At 35.7% G+C, this 15,037-nt stretch overlaps 1 protein-coding gene across 6 annotated transcripts in view; it reads left to right on the top strand.

The window, feature by feature from the left end:
* The window catches only part of SOCS5 (suppressor of cytokine signaling 5), a 126,753-nt gene that overhangs the window by 107,125 nt on the left and 4,591 nt on the right, over nt 1–15,037 (top strand). The window lies entirely within an intron of this gene.

The raw sequence follows: 15,037 nt of genomic DNA, 5'->3' as shown, positions 1-15,037 counted from the left end.
GGTTGGTTAGATACTCCTTAAACTAGCTCTTTCAACATAATAACTGAGATTTAAGATTTTTTGATTTATGTATATTTGTGATTTCTAGTTAGAAATAGCAGTTGTGGAATGGTTCATTCACATTAGATCCAAGCGTTTAATTGGAAGGTTTGACATTTTATTGTGAGAATTAGTCTATTGTTATTTGACAAGATGAATTATCTTGTGTGTTTCCCAGGACTACCTGCAAGCAATAACAGACTATTTTTACTTGCTACACTTCAAACAATTGTAATGCGAACAGTTTAAGTAAATAGGAAATCTTACTTCATTTCAGATCTGACTGAATATCTTAAGAATTTTTTGTTGTCATGAAGTACTGCTTCCTTCATTATCAAAGAATATTGAGAATTAACTAACTGTTCTTTAAACTGTTCGATTCATCTTTAAAACTGCTTAAACTTGCTTTTTTGTTATCTGTAAAATAACCATCTTTTTAAGCTGTATTTATGGAAGTAAATATATCTTAAACTGCATAGGAAAGTTTGTGTTGACAGAATATATTGCTTTTATTAGGGTTTTTTGTTTTTTGGGTTTTTTTGAAGCTGACACTAAACTTGCAGTGTTTAAACTGAACATTAAATTAGCACCTGGCTGAAACATGACTAGTTCTAGAGTATGAGAAGATGTAGATAACTCAGCATGTTGGACATGAGGATTGTACTTTAGTTTAATTGGACAGTAGTATGGTTAGGAATCAAGTTGTAACTGATGTGCTACTGGTAGACCTTAAATAACTTGAGTCTCTGGAATGCTATGCTTATTTTTTAAATTCTAATATCTTTAAAAAAGTCACAGATCCCTGAGGTTAGTTAATGCAGTTGCTTGCAGAGGAAAGACTACCGGGGCTGGCTGGAGACAGAGGGTTGCTTATCCCCTTTAACATCTCCCATGAAAGACTCTTCACAAATCTCTTTTGGTTGTTTATTTACATTTTTAACTATTTGAAATATTAATTTTTTTCCCTCAGGGTTTCTTTGTTTTTTGTCTTTAGAATGATTGAAGAGTGACCCACTCAGAATTCTTCTTTTTAGAGAAAGACTGTATACATAAAAATAACCATTTGGTTGCCTTGTTTCTCCAGGTGACACGATTTCAGCTGTTACCTTTATATTCCTAAATTATAATACTAACTGTTGTTTTGTTACTGTTTTTGTGTTGACTTCTTAAAATGTAGAAGAAGTAGCCAGACATAGAATCCCTTGACTTTTTCTTAGCTGCTTGAAATCCTGGGTTCAGTATGCACGATGTTCTAGAGGAGAGTGAAGGTGGAGGAAAGTGTATTATTTAAGCAACTGTTAGAAGTAATACATGCAAATAATGAGGAAAATAGATCCTGGGAGAAGGGCAGTGGAGATAGAGAGGAGGGATGGACCTGCTGTGGCTCTGGAGTGGACTGCAGACCGCATTCACCGCTCCCTAGGGGAAGTAGAAAGGTGGTGGTAACTAGGATACCTAGCATATTTCTCTCCCTACAATTTCAACCTCATCCTTCTGGAGCATACAGAAGTTAGTGCTTTGGGTAAAGGCATTATTTTAAGGAAATGTCCTATTAGTCTGTTTATTTGCCCTTTAAGGTCAAATTCTTTGTTGCATCTCTTTTAATTTCAGTTTCTACATGTTTGTTTTTAGCAAATAGATCTTGTATCCTGTAACCCTGCTGGGTTTCCTTTTCCTTTTTGTGGTGGGAGGGGGAGTTTGTTTAAGATTCCTTAGGATTTTCTTTGTGGGCAATGTCATCTGAAAATGGACAGTTTTATTTCTTCCTTTCCATTTAATTATGCGTTTATTTCTTTTTCTTGCATTATTGTGCTGGATGGTCACTTCTCTTTTGACCCTAACCTCTTGCTCTGATCACTGGTGATTAGAAATCATTGTTGCTGGACAGATGGACTTCTGCCTGGAACACTTGCCTGGGGTAGTGCTTTCCTTATGCAAAGATTTTTAATTACTGATTCAAAGTCTTTTAGAGTTATGGGCTATTGCTTTCTTATTTCTTGTTGAGTCAGTTTTGAAAATTTATATATTTTTTAAAAATCTAGCCATCTCTTTTTAAAAAGCTTTTTAATTTATTGGCTTAAGGTTTGTCATGATGGTCTCTTTTAAATCTTTGTTTTATATCTCTGTTCGTTCCTTTTTTTATGTCTGACATTATGCATCCATATAGTTTGTGACTCCAGGCTACTAGGCTTTCTATGCTTTTTGGTCTTCTCTTGCTCTGGTTAATATACTTGCTCATTGCCTTTCATCTCTATAACCACGCCCCCTTTCTCATTTGCAGTTTCTAAACTCCAGTGCACTTCTGCATGTAGTATCAGTAAATGTTAAAGTGAATATATATTTTATTATCTTTTCATATTACTTGTTTCTCAACTTCTAATATTACTTGTTTTATTTCAGTTGTTACGGTGAAGGTTTTTTGATTGTCCTATTTTTTAAAAATAAAATTGTGTGTTACAGGGTAATATATAACACAAAACTGGGGTGTATTACTTGGAGTTTCTGTCTATAATTTTCATCAATGTGCTTCTCTTGAAATTAGTTTTCTTAAATGGTTATAAGGTATCCTGTTTGTCTTCACTTCTCCCAGTACTACTCCTAGATATCTTCCTGAAGTATAGACTAATTTTGAGATATTTAAATTTTCTATTTACTCAGGCTGGTAGAGAATCTAAATTTTTAAAAAAGGAAGTTGTCCTGATTATATTTTCCTTCCTTCTTAAAAAAGGAAGTTGTCCTGATTATATTTTCCTTCCTTCTTTCTTCCCTCCTTCCCCTCTTGGTTTTCTTCAAGCTTGTAATTTGGCATTGAAGAGTACTCTCCTAAAGTATCCTTTAGTTTGTAAAAGCGTGATAAATGTATTCTGAGTAGTTTTAGATAAAAGTAGAAGGAAAGTGTTGTTGTTAAAAAATCATTTTATTTTAGTCCTTAGAGTCTTTGTATTTCTTGTGATTCTTCTAAACTACTATGGTTACAAATAGTTATCCTTCCTAGAGCAGGAAATCGTCCAGATTACAATTGCTCACTTACCACTGATAACTGAATATTCTTTGTAAATTATTAGCAGGATCACAATGAGCTCATTGTTAAGCAGTCCCAAATCAGAGATTCTTTTCTGGATTAAGGCTAGCCAGTGTAGTAGCTTGATCCACTAAGTTCCTCAACTGAAAGTTGTTTGGCTTTGTTGGTTTTTGTTTCTAACTTACCATTTGGTGTTAAGGGAGATTTCTGGGGGGCAGGAGGCAGGTGCTGGGGGATGATGCCCTGGGCTCTAGGAAACATTATCTGTAGGGGTAGTGCCAAGACAGCCCTGATCACATACAGTTACAGTGCTTAGTAAAGTTGCTTGATTTGCCTGACTGCGGTAGCCTCCCCTGAGGCAGGAGATAAAGGCAAGGCTAATTTATCAATAATCTCCCTCTAGACGTAAAACAGCTTTGCTTTTCGCTGCTACCACCAACTGTACCTTTTCCTGCCTTGGAAGGGTTGTATGACAGAAGCTACCACTTTTGAGCCCCTTTTATACATTCCACTATACTTACCTTTATGTCATGTTGTCCTCTTAAAAACCCTTACAAGAGAGGGATAGTTGTTCCTTTTTTAAAGATGGGAAGCCTGAAACTTACATTTCACACAGGGAGTATTTGAATTTGATTTTTGGGCTCTCTGAAGCGAAAGCACAGGTTCCTTGTGTTCCACCACGGTGTGCCAATAATGCTGGCCAGGTAAGAAACATTTCAGTGAATGGTATATTTGTTAGTATATTATGTAAGATACTTTCTCCATAGAAAATGGAGCATAACTTACCAGGATTTTATGCCTCCCTGGTGTGCAGTATCTACGTGGTAAAATTTAAATTGTGGCAGTGTTACAGACTAGAAAGGAATTTTGAAGCAGAAAAATGAATGAGGACTATGTTCCTGGGCCTTGCCCAGTATGATACAGATCAGCTATGCTTGGTTTAGGCTGCAGATGAGCTGTAGCTTCGGCTGCTGGGAACACTGAAATTCCCATATTGTTTCCTAGGAAATAATACAGTTTAAATGATTAATAGAACTAATAGAACTTGCAGTCTGGCCGATGTTGTACATAGGAAGAGACTGACATTTGTGGCATGAACCAGAAGTGAAAGGGAGAATTATTTTTTAAAAGAAAGAAAAGCTAAAGCTTTATGCTAGATAGTGCTGGTAACTTTTTAAAGCAGTTGTCTTTTGAGTGTCTCCTATGAGTTGAAAGTCTAAAGATATGGTTTCTAATCCTCACATCCAACCCAAGAGGTGAGGTAGGTATTGGTATCCTCATTTTACCAAGAGGGAAATTTAGGTTCAGAAATGCGAAGGAAAACATCGAAGTTCACAGCATTCTTAAGCAGTAAAGCTGGAATTCAGCCTCCTCCTCACCCCACCCCCTCAACTGACTATCTCAGGCCAGTGCCCTTTTCATTATGTTGCCCTAAGCAAAGCATGGGCAGCGTCATTACCAGTAATCTGCGTTTAGGAGTCTGGGATTTTTATGGCCTGGAGCACCCTCCTGCATGACAGTGGAAATTAGAATGGAAATACAAATTTTAAATACTTGGGGTTTTTTTAATTAGAAAAAGAAATCGCTCTTAAGTTGTCTTTTTTGTGGGGGTAAGGTTAATGCAAAGCCTCTATAACACTGTGACTTAATTTGATTTTATGTTCTTTTTTTTTCTTTTTTAAAATGTACTACTGTATTTCTCTTAATATGCAGAAAGAAATACAAGAACTCCTTAAACTTCATTCCTTGAAATTAGACATGTGGTTCCAAATACATTCCTAACTGACTAACTGGTTTAAGTAGTATTCCAGAAAAGAAGTAGAATTTAGTCATATAGACCCACTAGAAATCAGAACATTTCTGAGTAGTATACAAGCCTCCACAAAGGGTTATGACTTTTATAGTAGGTGGGCATAGAGTATAGACACCAAAACATTCCCGGGCCTGTGGATACCTGCCTTTCACTCTGGGTTCTTTTGGTCAGAATGTTGTTTCACACATTGCAGTCAAAATGGAACAAGCCACTAGTTTTCTTCTGCGTGTGCATGTGCTAGCTTGGTCAAACTTTAATATCAGTTCCATCCTTTAAGAGCATTTTGATAAATCGCCATACAGAAAAAAAAATCTCCCAAATATTAATACGCTATTTTCTGAATAGCCTATAATTTTCAGTTTTGAATTCCTCTTTTACCTAAGCGTTGTGAGAGCTTTTTATTTTCCTTGTGGCTTTTTTGATTAATACTTGATTTTTCCCATTGTGGTCAAAATGTGGCTGTATGATTTTTTAAATTTTATTATGCAGTGTTATTGTATACAGGAAAGAGTGCATAACATTGTAAGTGCAGTCTGAAGAATATTTCATAAGTAAAAACCATGTACCCATTACGCAGGCAGACAAATAGGAAATTAAGTGTTTTAGAAGCCTCCTGCATATCTCTCCCTAATTCTTTATCCTGCCCTACAATAGGTAACCATTTACCTGCATTTTATATTCTTATTAGATACATATGCATATCTGAGCAGCACAGTTTGAGGTTGGCCTATTTAAAAAATAAATTGATTCATAATGTATTACATGTCATCTGTATCATATCTTTATCTGAGCATTATGCCTTTGAGATTCACGGGTATAGATTGATCCCTGCTGTATAGTAATCCATTATATGAATATACACTAATGGACTAATGAGGCTTCATCTGGACGTCTCAATGACAGTCTCAACTGCAGCGTTTTCTAAATTGAATTTGTTAACTCTCTTCAACCCCTCACTTGCCAGAACTGTTCTGTCTACTGTGTTTTCTATCTCTGAAATAGCATCTCTTTCCATCCATTTGCCCAAGCCAGAAACTTGGCATTCATTTTTTTTTTTCTTTTTAAATTGAAGTATAGTCAGTTACAATGTATCAATTTCTGGTGTACAGCATAATGTCCTGGTCATGCATATATATACATATACTTGTTTTCATATTCTTTTTCATTAAAGGTTATTACAAGATATTGAATATAGTTCCCTGTGCTATACAGAAGAAATTTGCTTTTTTATCTATTTTTGCATATAATGGTTAACATTTGCAAATCTCAAATTCCCAAATTTATCCCTTCCCATCCCCTTTCCCTGGTAACCATAACATTGTTTACTATGTCTGTGTGTCTTTCTTTGTAGAGTTGTCCTCTTTTTTCTTTCTTTTTTTTTTTTTTTCAGATTCCACATATGAGTGACATCATATGGTATTTTTCTTTCTCTTTCTGGCTTACTTCACTTAGAATGACAATCTCCACGTCCATCCATGTTGCTGCAGATGACATTATTTCATTCTTTTTTTCATTGCTGAGTAGTATTTCGTTGTGTAAATATACCACAACTTCTTTATCCAGTCATCTGTTGATGGACATTTAGGTTGCTTCCATGTCTTGGCTATTGTGTATAGTGCTGCTATGAACACTGGTGTGCCTGTATCTTTTCAAATTAGAGTTCCCTCCGGATATATGCCGAGGAGTGGAATTGCTGGATTATATGATAAGTCTGTTTTTAATTTTTTGAGGGATCTCCATACTGTATTCCATAATGGCTGCACCAAACTACATTCCCACCAGCAGTGTAGGAGGGTTCCCTTTTCTCCACACCTTCCCCAGCATTTATCATTCATGGACTTTTTAATGATGGCCATTCTGATTGGTGTTAGGTGATACCTCGTTGTAGTTTTGATTTGCATTTCTCTGATAATTAGCGATATCGAGCATCTTTTCATGTGCCTGTTGGCCACCTGTATGTTTTCACTAGAGAATTACTTGTTTAGGTATTCTGCCCATTTTTGGATTGGTTTTTTTTATTATTAAGTTATATGAGCTTTCATATATTCTGAAAATTAAGCCTTTGTCAGTAACATCATTTGCAAATATTTTCACCCATTCCGTAGGTTGTCATTTTGTTTTGCTTATGGTTTCCTTTACTGTGCAAAAAAGCTTGTAAGTTTAATTAGGTTCCATTTGTTTATTTTTGCTTTTATTTCTGTTGCCTGGGTAAACTGCCCTAGGAGAACACTACTAAGATTTATGTCAGCGAATGTTTTGCCTATGTTTTTTTCTAGGAGGTTTATAGTGTCTTGTCTCATGTTTAAGTCTTTAAGCCATTTTGAGTTTATTTTTGTGTATGGTGTCAGGGAGTGTTCCAGTTCATTGGTTTACATGCTGCTGCCCAGTTTTTCCAACACTATTTACTGGAGAGACTGTCTTTCCTCCATTATATGTTCTTGCCTCCTTTGTCGAAAATTAGTTGACCAAAAGTCTGGGTTTATTTCTGTGTTCTCTGTTCTGTTCCATTGATCCATATGTCTATTTTTGTGCCAATAACACACTGTTTTGATTACTGTAGCTCTGTAGTATTGTATGAAGTCTGGGAGGGCTATTCCTCCAGCTGCATTCTGTTTCTTCAGTATTGCTTTTGCAATTCTGGATATTTTGTGACTCCATCTAAATTTTAGGATTATTTGTTCTAGTTCTGTGAAAAATGTCCTGGGTAATTTGATAGGGATCACATTAAATCTGTAGATTGCCTTGGGCAGTATGGCCATTTTAATGATACTGGTTCTTCCAATCCAAGAGCATAGGCTGTCTCTCCTTTGCTTTAAGTCATCTTTAATTTCCTTAATGTTTTGTAGTTCTCCACGTATAAGTCTTTCACCTTCTTGGTCAGATTTATTCATAAGTATTTTATTGTTTTGGATGCGATTTTAAAAGGGATTTTTTTAAACTATCTTTTTCTGATATTTCATTGTTAGTGTAAAGACCTTCAACTGATTTCTGTATGTTAATCTTGGGGCATTCATTTTTCATACCTCCCTCTTCCTCATTCCTTATTTGAAATCAATCATTAATCCTGTAGGTTTGACTTCTAAACATTTCAAATCTATCTCCACTATCACTACTCTAGTTCTTACTGGACCTCTGTAGTAGTCTTTGTGCAGTACTGACATCCTTCCTTGTTCTCTGATCGTGGATTACAGGCCTACCTCTTCTGCTTCATCTTGGCACTCTTTCTCTCATTTGCTGGTCCATATTCATTTCAGCCATTGTTCATGCCCTGATCATTCCTGCTTCAGGACCTTTGCCAATGCTGTTCCCTCTGCCCGTAGAACACCGTCCTAATTCATCCTTACTCATCCTTCAGGACAAAATTTTGAAATACCCCCTCCTCAGGGAGAAGTCTTCCTTGCTCACCATCTCTTAATCTAGATCATGTCTGTTATCATTAGGACTTTGTACTACTCCCACTTGGCACTACTATAAGTTTTAATTAAATGGTTATTAAGGAAGGCCTCTTTGACTCAATCAGGACCAGTTTTATTAGTTTACAAAACCTAATAAAGCCAGAAATCATAAAAAGGGCTGCATACCTTAAATATTTCACTCTAAGAATATGACTGCATGTTCATTCGTCAGTCTTTTTACTAAGGGTCAAAGGCCTTTTCTTTGTGAGTAGGTCCATTAGTTGCAGTTCCATATTTATCTTTCAGAAACCATACCTATAATATACCATCTAAGATTTCCAGTTTGAGGGTTTTAATGCATTTGATGCATTCTGAGTTTAGAATCTTTGTAAATTTTTGCAATATTTTTTTCCAATTTTTAAGACTATTTTCTTGCCTGTACCTAATTCAACAGCATAAGTATCTCACTCTTATTGAGAATTTCAGTCATTCAACTCAGTCTTCCCCACTCCCCCACATTTTATTAGATTAATTAACAAAGCACCTAATTACAATGATAAATACAAGTGGCGTGAACAGGTCTGGAAGCTAACATAGCTAACTCAGTAAAAGTATAACTCTACTGATAGGAAAGAAATATCTGAGTGTAGTAGGTCAGGGGCTCCACATTTTTTGAGTGCACATGTACGTGGTCTGCTGTGTTAACATATTATGTATAGTGTTAATACTGTAACTTGGAGGTTGAATTATATGACCACTACCCACAAAACAGCAATTTTATATGGTTGAATATAATATTAAATAGCAGTATAAAAGAAATAGGCATCCAGTTACATAACCTAGATCATGTCACAGTAAAGTGTATAAATAACAATTTGAAAATAATTTTTTTAAAAACCCAAGTGGTTCTCAGATTCTTTTAAGGGACTATAGCTCTGACAGCCATGCATCCCTGCATTTCAAGGTCAATCTTCAATAGTAGATACTGTATTTTTTCTAAAACTTATTGAAATGTCACCAAAATATCCATCAAAAATTGAATCTCCTAAGCCGCCTCTTGTACCTGAGTTTGGCACAGAAATACTTTACTTTAATCAGTCTATGTGTCCCAATTTTTGTACTGAAACTGAAGGGCTTCCTGTTGGAAAAGTGTTACCATGACTGAGTAAGGAGTCTAGACAGACTAAACAGTAGAGGAAGGATTTTAGTTGGGTCATATTCTTCCTCTTTACCCACTATGGCATGCCATGTAGTCTTAAAACTTGTTAAATTTATTTCTAATGAAGTGTGGATTAAGTCCCACTGAAATGAACTCCTAGGAACTATTTCAGTTATTTTGTTTTGTGGAAATTTTGTAATAGATACCTATGGCAATAAGAGGGCCATTGACTGTAGTCTTTAATTTTTTAATATATGTAAATTTTTATAGGAATGGAATTTGAACTCTAATTTTTCCAAATTCTGATTTATAGCTTATCCTGTTAAATATCATTTTTCAACAAATGCTATTTAACTCACTACAGTATTATAAAACCAGTTTTAAATTATAATCATAATGTCCTTCAGGGAAGGAATGACTTTAGAAATTTGCTTTGGATAGTTTTAAGGATAGCTATGCAGATGCAGAGATGTGAAAGATTGTAATGGATAATGAACTTTCAATCTAGAATCAATACAATTGACATTTAACACTTTTTTTAGAGCCCTGTGTAACTTTATATAAAACCATAAAGTAATAGAGTTGTAATTTAGTTCTCAAAGGGTTTCAGCTCAACACATTTCCAAAAATTTAACAAGACAAATTAAAGAACCTCAACACTGACTTTGTAAATATTAAGATTATCTAAATGCCTTCCTGATTCTTACGTGGATTCTTCTATGAATCATTATTGGTATTTTTTGCTTCCCAGTACTACAGCTGCCCACATAGCATTCCCCATGTCAAGAAAAATCCACTTTCTGTCCCCGGGGGGTGTGGAACCATAATAGTCTTTCTTTAAATTAGAATATTCTGTCACGATGCAATCTAGCAACCATTTCCAGATTAGGAATAAAAAAAAACACTCAATTTCATGCTCTGTGTATAAAACTGAACAAAGGTTCAGTGTTAGAAATTGCCTGCTGTAACCTGGCAACTATAAATGTTTTCTGCATGTCCCACTTGTTTATACAACTTACAAAGAACTGTATATGGAAATAAGTGGTTTTAAGTTTGGCCGCTTTCAAAAATGGACAGTCATTTTTCAGGTATAATTTTTGCTTGTCAAAGAAGTATCTTTAGATAGCTACAAACTTCATCTTATAAACATGGAGAAGAGAGACTGCTGGACTTCTTGAACACTGCCCTTCTAGTGTCTGCGGTGGTGTGGTTTATCATCTTACATACTCTAGACTAAGGTCAACAAACTTCTGTAAAGAGCCAGCTAGACAATACCTCAAGCTCTGCAGGCTACATGTGATCTCTGTCGAATGTTCTTTGTAGGTTTTTTGTTTTTGTTCCTTTAAAAATGTAAAAACCATTCTTAGCTTGAGTCCGTACAGAAACAGGCCACAGACCAGATTTGGTCTTTGGGCTAAGTTTGCAAACCCCTGCTCCAGATCAGTACTGTCCCAAAGAAATATCATTTGATCCATCTATGTAATTTTAAATTTCCTAGTAGCCACATTTAAAAAGTCAAAAGCAAATGAAATTAATTTCAATAATGTATTTTACTTATATTCAAATTATTATTAGTTCAATATGTGGCACTTGCCCATTTCAAGAACCCAATAACCATGTGCACCGGCGAGCACCACCCTAGCTGGTCCAAGCGTGGACCAGGAACTGGTGCCGGTCTGCAGTCTGTTACCAGCCTGTGACAAGTAAGAATAGAAATTGAAAGCAAGCACTTAAAATATTTTATAGCAATTTCAGTTATTTTATATCTGTTCAATCTAATAAGAAAATTGGCACTTGTATTTCATGTCTTTTATTTAATTTCATTTTTCTAGTAATTTATTTTTATATCTTAAAAAAGAATCAATTGTGAAATTAAAAATAAAACTGGCTCTTCATTATGGATAGTTTAAGAAGCACTGTTCTAGACATTTTCTAAGATTCTGCAGGCCTCTTGTATACCTGGCAAAAATAAAGTGAAATGGTGATGAGAGTGTGGTAGGTAGTTTATATTATACTATTTACATGCCACCAACCACTACAGAGCAGGGTCCTTTTACTTGTCTCTTTCAGAGCTACCATTGGAGCCTATGACGAGGGTACCCTAGGACAGTGGTTTTCTTACTCTACCCTAGAATCACTCAGCTTATTAAAAAATAGCAGTGTCCAGGCTCAACTCCAGACCAGTTTAATCAGAATCTCTTGTGAGGGGGCCTGTGGACAGTCTAAAAAGCTGCATATTTTACCAGTTGTATCCAAATTCTGTTCTGGTGATTATATTGTACAGCTAGCACTATTGTATGGCTCCCTCATCCCCCCATAATTTACTGTTTCTCCATTTGGAAGAAATTATTGATCTGGGTGGGGGATTTTCTGTGTGGTACCATTCACTCCTTTAACAGTGCAAAGGGGAGTCGCCAGTTAAATATGTCAGGTTGAACACTGGCATGTTAGCTTTACTCCCTCCTAGAACCTCACTGAAATTAAAGGAATAAAAAAGGTAGAAGGCATACACATCCACAAGGAGAAAGCAAATGAGAGGAGATAGAAGTAGAGTTGATTGGTCAACAGGTTTTCGACAGAAGCACATAGGTAGAAATCAGCAGAACTGAGAAAGCTATCTGAGTGCCTGCAAGGGAGGATGTTAAAAAGAAGCAAACCAGTTTATTTCTGGTTTCTGCTGGCTCAGAAATTAAAGGAACCAGTTACCTCAGAAGATAAGGGTAGAATTTGGAGCTGAAAGCAGGGAAGGTTTGAAGTGTGTGCGTGTCAGTCTTGCACGTGTCCTCCTCTACCCTGAGCAGTCCGGAAGCAATTGTTCCCTTACCCTGGATAAAACTAGAGGTTAGAGCTGGGAGAAATTTAATCTAAGAAGTTTAGTCATAACTGAAGTTCTGATATCTTTTGAAGGTAAGGACAAATTTTGAAAAACAGGGACAGAGCGCAAGTCTGAATATTGAGGTTAAGACCTCTCCATTCCCCTTGCCCTGTTCTAGTGGTTAGGATTCAGCGCGCGCTGTCTGTCTCTGTCTCTGTCTCTCTCTCTTTCTCTCATCACCTTGTAAAGCCAACCAGTTGACAGGCACCGCCCACCTGCCCCCTACCTCCCCAAGCAAACAGAGCTTCTGATCAGCATGTTAGTGCTGATGGACAGACAGCTAGGGATCATCAGACACTTGTGGAAGGCTCTAAAGTAAAAAAAACAGAGACCTAAAGATTTAAGGAGAAAAAATAAGGTACTAAGAAGAAACAGATAAAAGTATTTAAAATGTTAAAAGAAAAATAAAAAGAAGACACTTTAAAACTTTGGATCCTTAAAGAAATCAGATATTACATCCAAGAAGCTAGACTAGGATGCTATTAAAAAGAGCATTCAGAGAACAAGAAAACGGTCTTGGAAGTTAAAACTGTGATAGGAAGAATTGTAACTGCAGTAGGACTGTTGGAAGGTGATGCCAAAGAAATCTACCCGACAGTAGAAAATGAAAAGAAATGCAATCTTTAAAAGGAAAAATACGATAATCAAAAGATGAACTTAAGTGATCTAGTGTCTAATCAAAAGGGCCTTCAGGAGGGAGGGTGGGAAGTAAAAGGACATTGAAAGGGCCCAGCACAAAGAATGCACAAAAGGCCCACACTAAGGATAAAGAGAAGCTGCAGTTTTTCATGAAATAAAAACAGATTCACATACAGAAAACTGGGAATTGGTGTGATATTAGACTTTCAACAGCCACAACGAAGCCATTAGAACATTGGAGTAATGTCCTCAAAATTCTGAGGGTAAATTATTTCCATCCTCAAATTTTATCAGTCAGTATCAATATGAACAGCTTTCCTAGAAATGATGAAAATACCAGCAAAAACAGCTAACAGAATTAAAAGTAAATTTCCTTTACTCCCTGGGAGTGGGAATCAACAACGGAGAGGGTGAGGCAGGCAGTGATATTTTTTGAAATAAGCCTTATCATAGTGTTTGACTGTTGAAACTATTAATGTATGAACTAGATAAAAATAAAAAGCAACTTAAAAATAAAGAAGTGAGAAGGAAGCCATGCTAGAAGAGGCTAGGATATTGGAAGACTACATGTACAAATTTTGGAGTCAACAAGAATTTAGCAGGAATTAGTTCTGCATATAACAGGGCCATGCACAAAGAACAGAAATCTTAAGGCAAAAAAAAAAGAATGAGTGATAACAAGATATGTTCAAATGGTGAACTTAACAAGAAAATTTTTTTGCAAGGAAGCAAAATGCTCTGACAGAGTTTAATAATATTTAACAGTTCCATCTAATAGACTTTATTAGAATATATATACCACCTACCATGCAAATGCCTATGTACTTAACAGTGTACGTAATAGAGATTCATAGACAAATTCTCTATGTTGGCACTGCCATTGCTCCAAGAACACTGTTAGTCGAGAGCCCTTTCTGTAGGAAACTAAAGGGAAGATAGATAATTTAAGAAAGTTTATTCTTTATTTCTCTTGATCCTAGTAAACTTCTTGAAATTACAAGTATTTATGACAAAGGGGATTACTCAAAGTTACGCAAGGATCAGCTCTAATGGCTCTCACCTCTGTAAAAAACAAAAACAAAAAAACTCAAGTAGTTTTCCAATACTGAGTCTAAACTGTGCACAATGTGCATAATGAGATAATAAACATGAATAAAAAATTCTAGAGGAAAAGTGCCATACTTAGACAGCAAAATAGAAAAAGAAACACTTTTTAAAATTTCTGTGTCAGGAGGGTGGGTGTAGTTCAGTGGTAGAGTGCATGCTTAGCATGCATGAGGCCCTGGGTTCAATCCCCAGTACCTCCTCTAAAAATAAAACAAACTTAATTACCTTTCACCCCCAAAATAAAATAAATTAATAATAAAATGGTTAAAATTGTAAATTAAAATAAAAAATAAATAAAACTTCAGTGTCATATTGTGACAGAACTAGTTGAATTTTAAGTTTAGGTTTTTCCATGTCATCTAATGTTGACTTTTAGGTTACTGAATGAGACAGTGTGCCTGTAAATGTTGTAGTCTTAATTTATTTGTAAAGTGCTGCTTTAGATTTTTTTAAAGGATTAAGAATAAAGATGCCAAATTTCATACTTTTTGTTTTTATTTTTTCATTACTACAGTATCATAATTTTTTTCTATTACTCTCATTTTCAAATCATGGGTAAAATTTGTTATGTTACAGGGTGAGGAGATTAGATATGGAATTTTTACCAGTGGTTATCTATAAGCTTTAAAATTTTTTTTTTTAATGTGCAGATGAGAGATTGGGGGGGGGTGTTTTTTTGTTTATTTACTAGAGGTACTGGGGATTGAACCTAGTACCTCGTGCATGGTAAGCATGTGCTCTCCCACTGAGCCGTACCCTCCCCCCAGCCTATAAGCTTTAGATTGCTAAATGAGTGGGGCACTCTTGGTAAGTGAAACTGGGGGGATTAGTACTTAAAGGTTTTTGAACTAATTAATACATTACACAAATGTGGCCCTGATTATAAGCTTTGACAAGTTGAATGCAGATATGTTTCAACAGTACAGAACGTATTTTCCCTTTGTAATACTTGAGGCAATACCTAAATTATTCAAAGTAAGGATAGAAA

The sequence above is a fragment of the Camelus dromedarius genome, chromosome 15, assembly GCF_036321535.1.
Source record: "Camelus dromedarius isolate mCamDro1 chromosome 15, mCamDro1.pat, whole genome shotgun sequence".
Lineage (NCBI taxonomy): Eukaryota > Metazoa > Chordata > Mammalia > Artiodactyla > Camelidae > Camelus > Camelus dromedarius.
The sequence above is the reverse complement of the archived record's forward strand: the minus strand, read 5'-3'. Positions and strand labels throughout refer to the sequence as shown.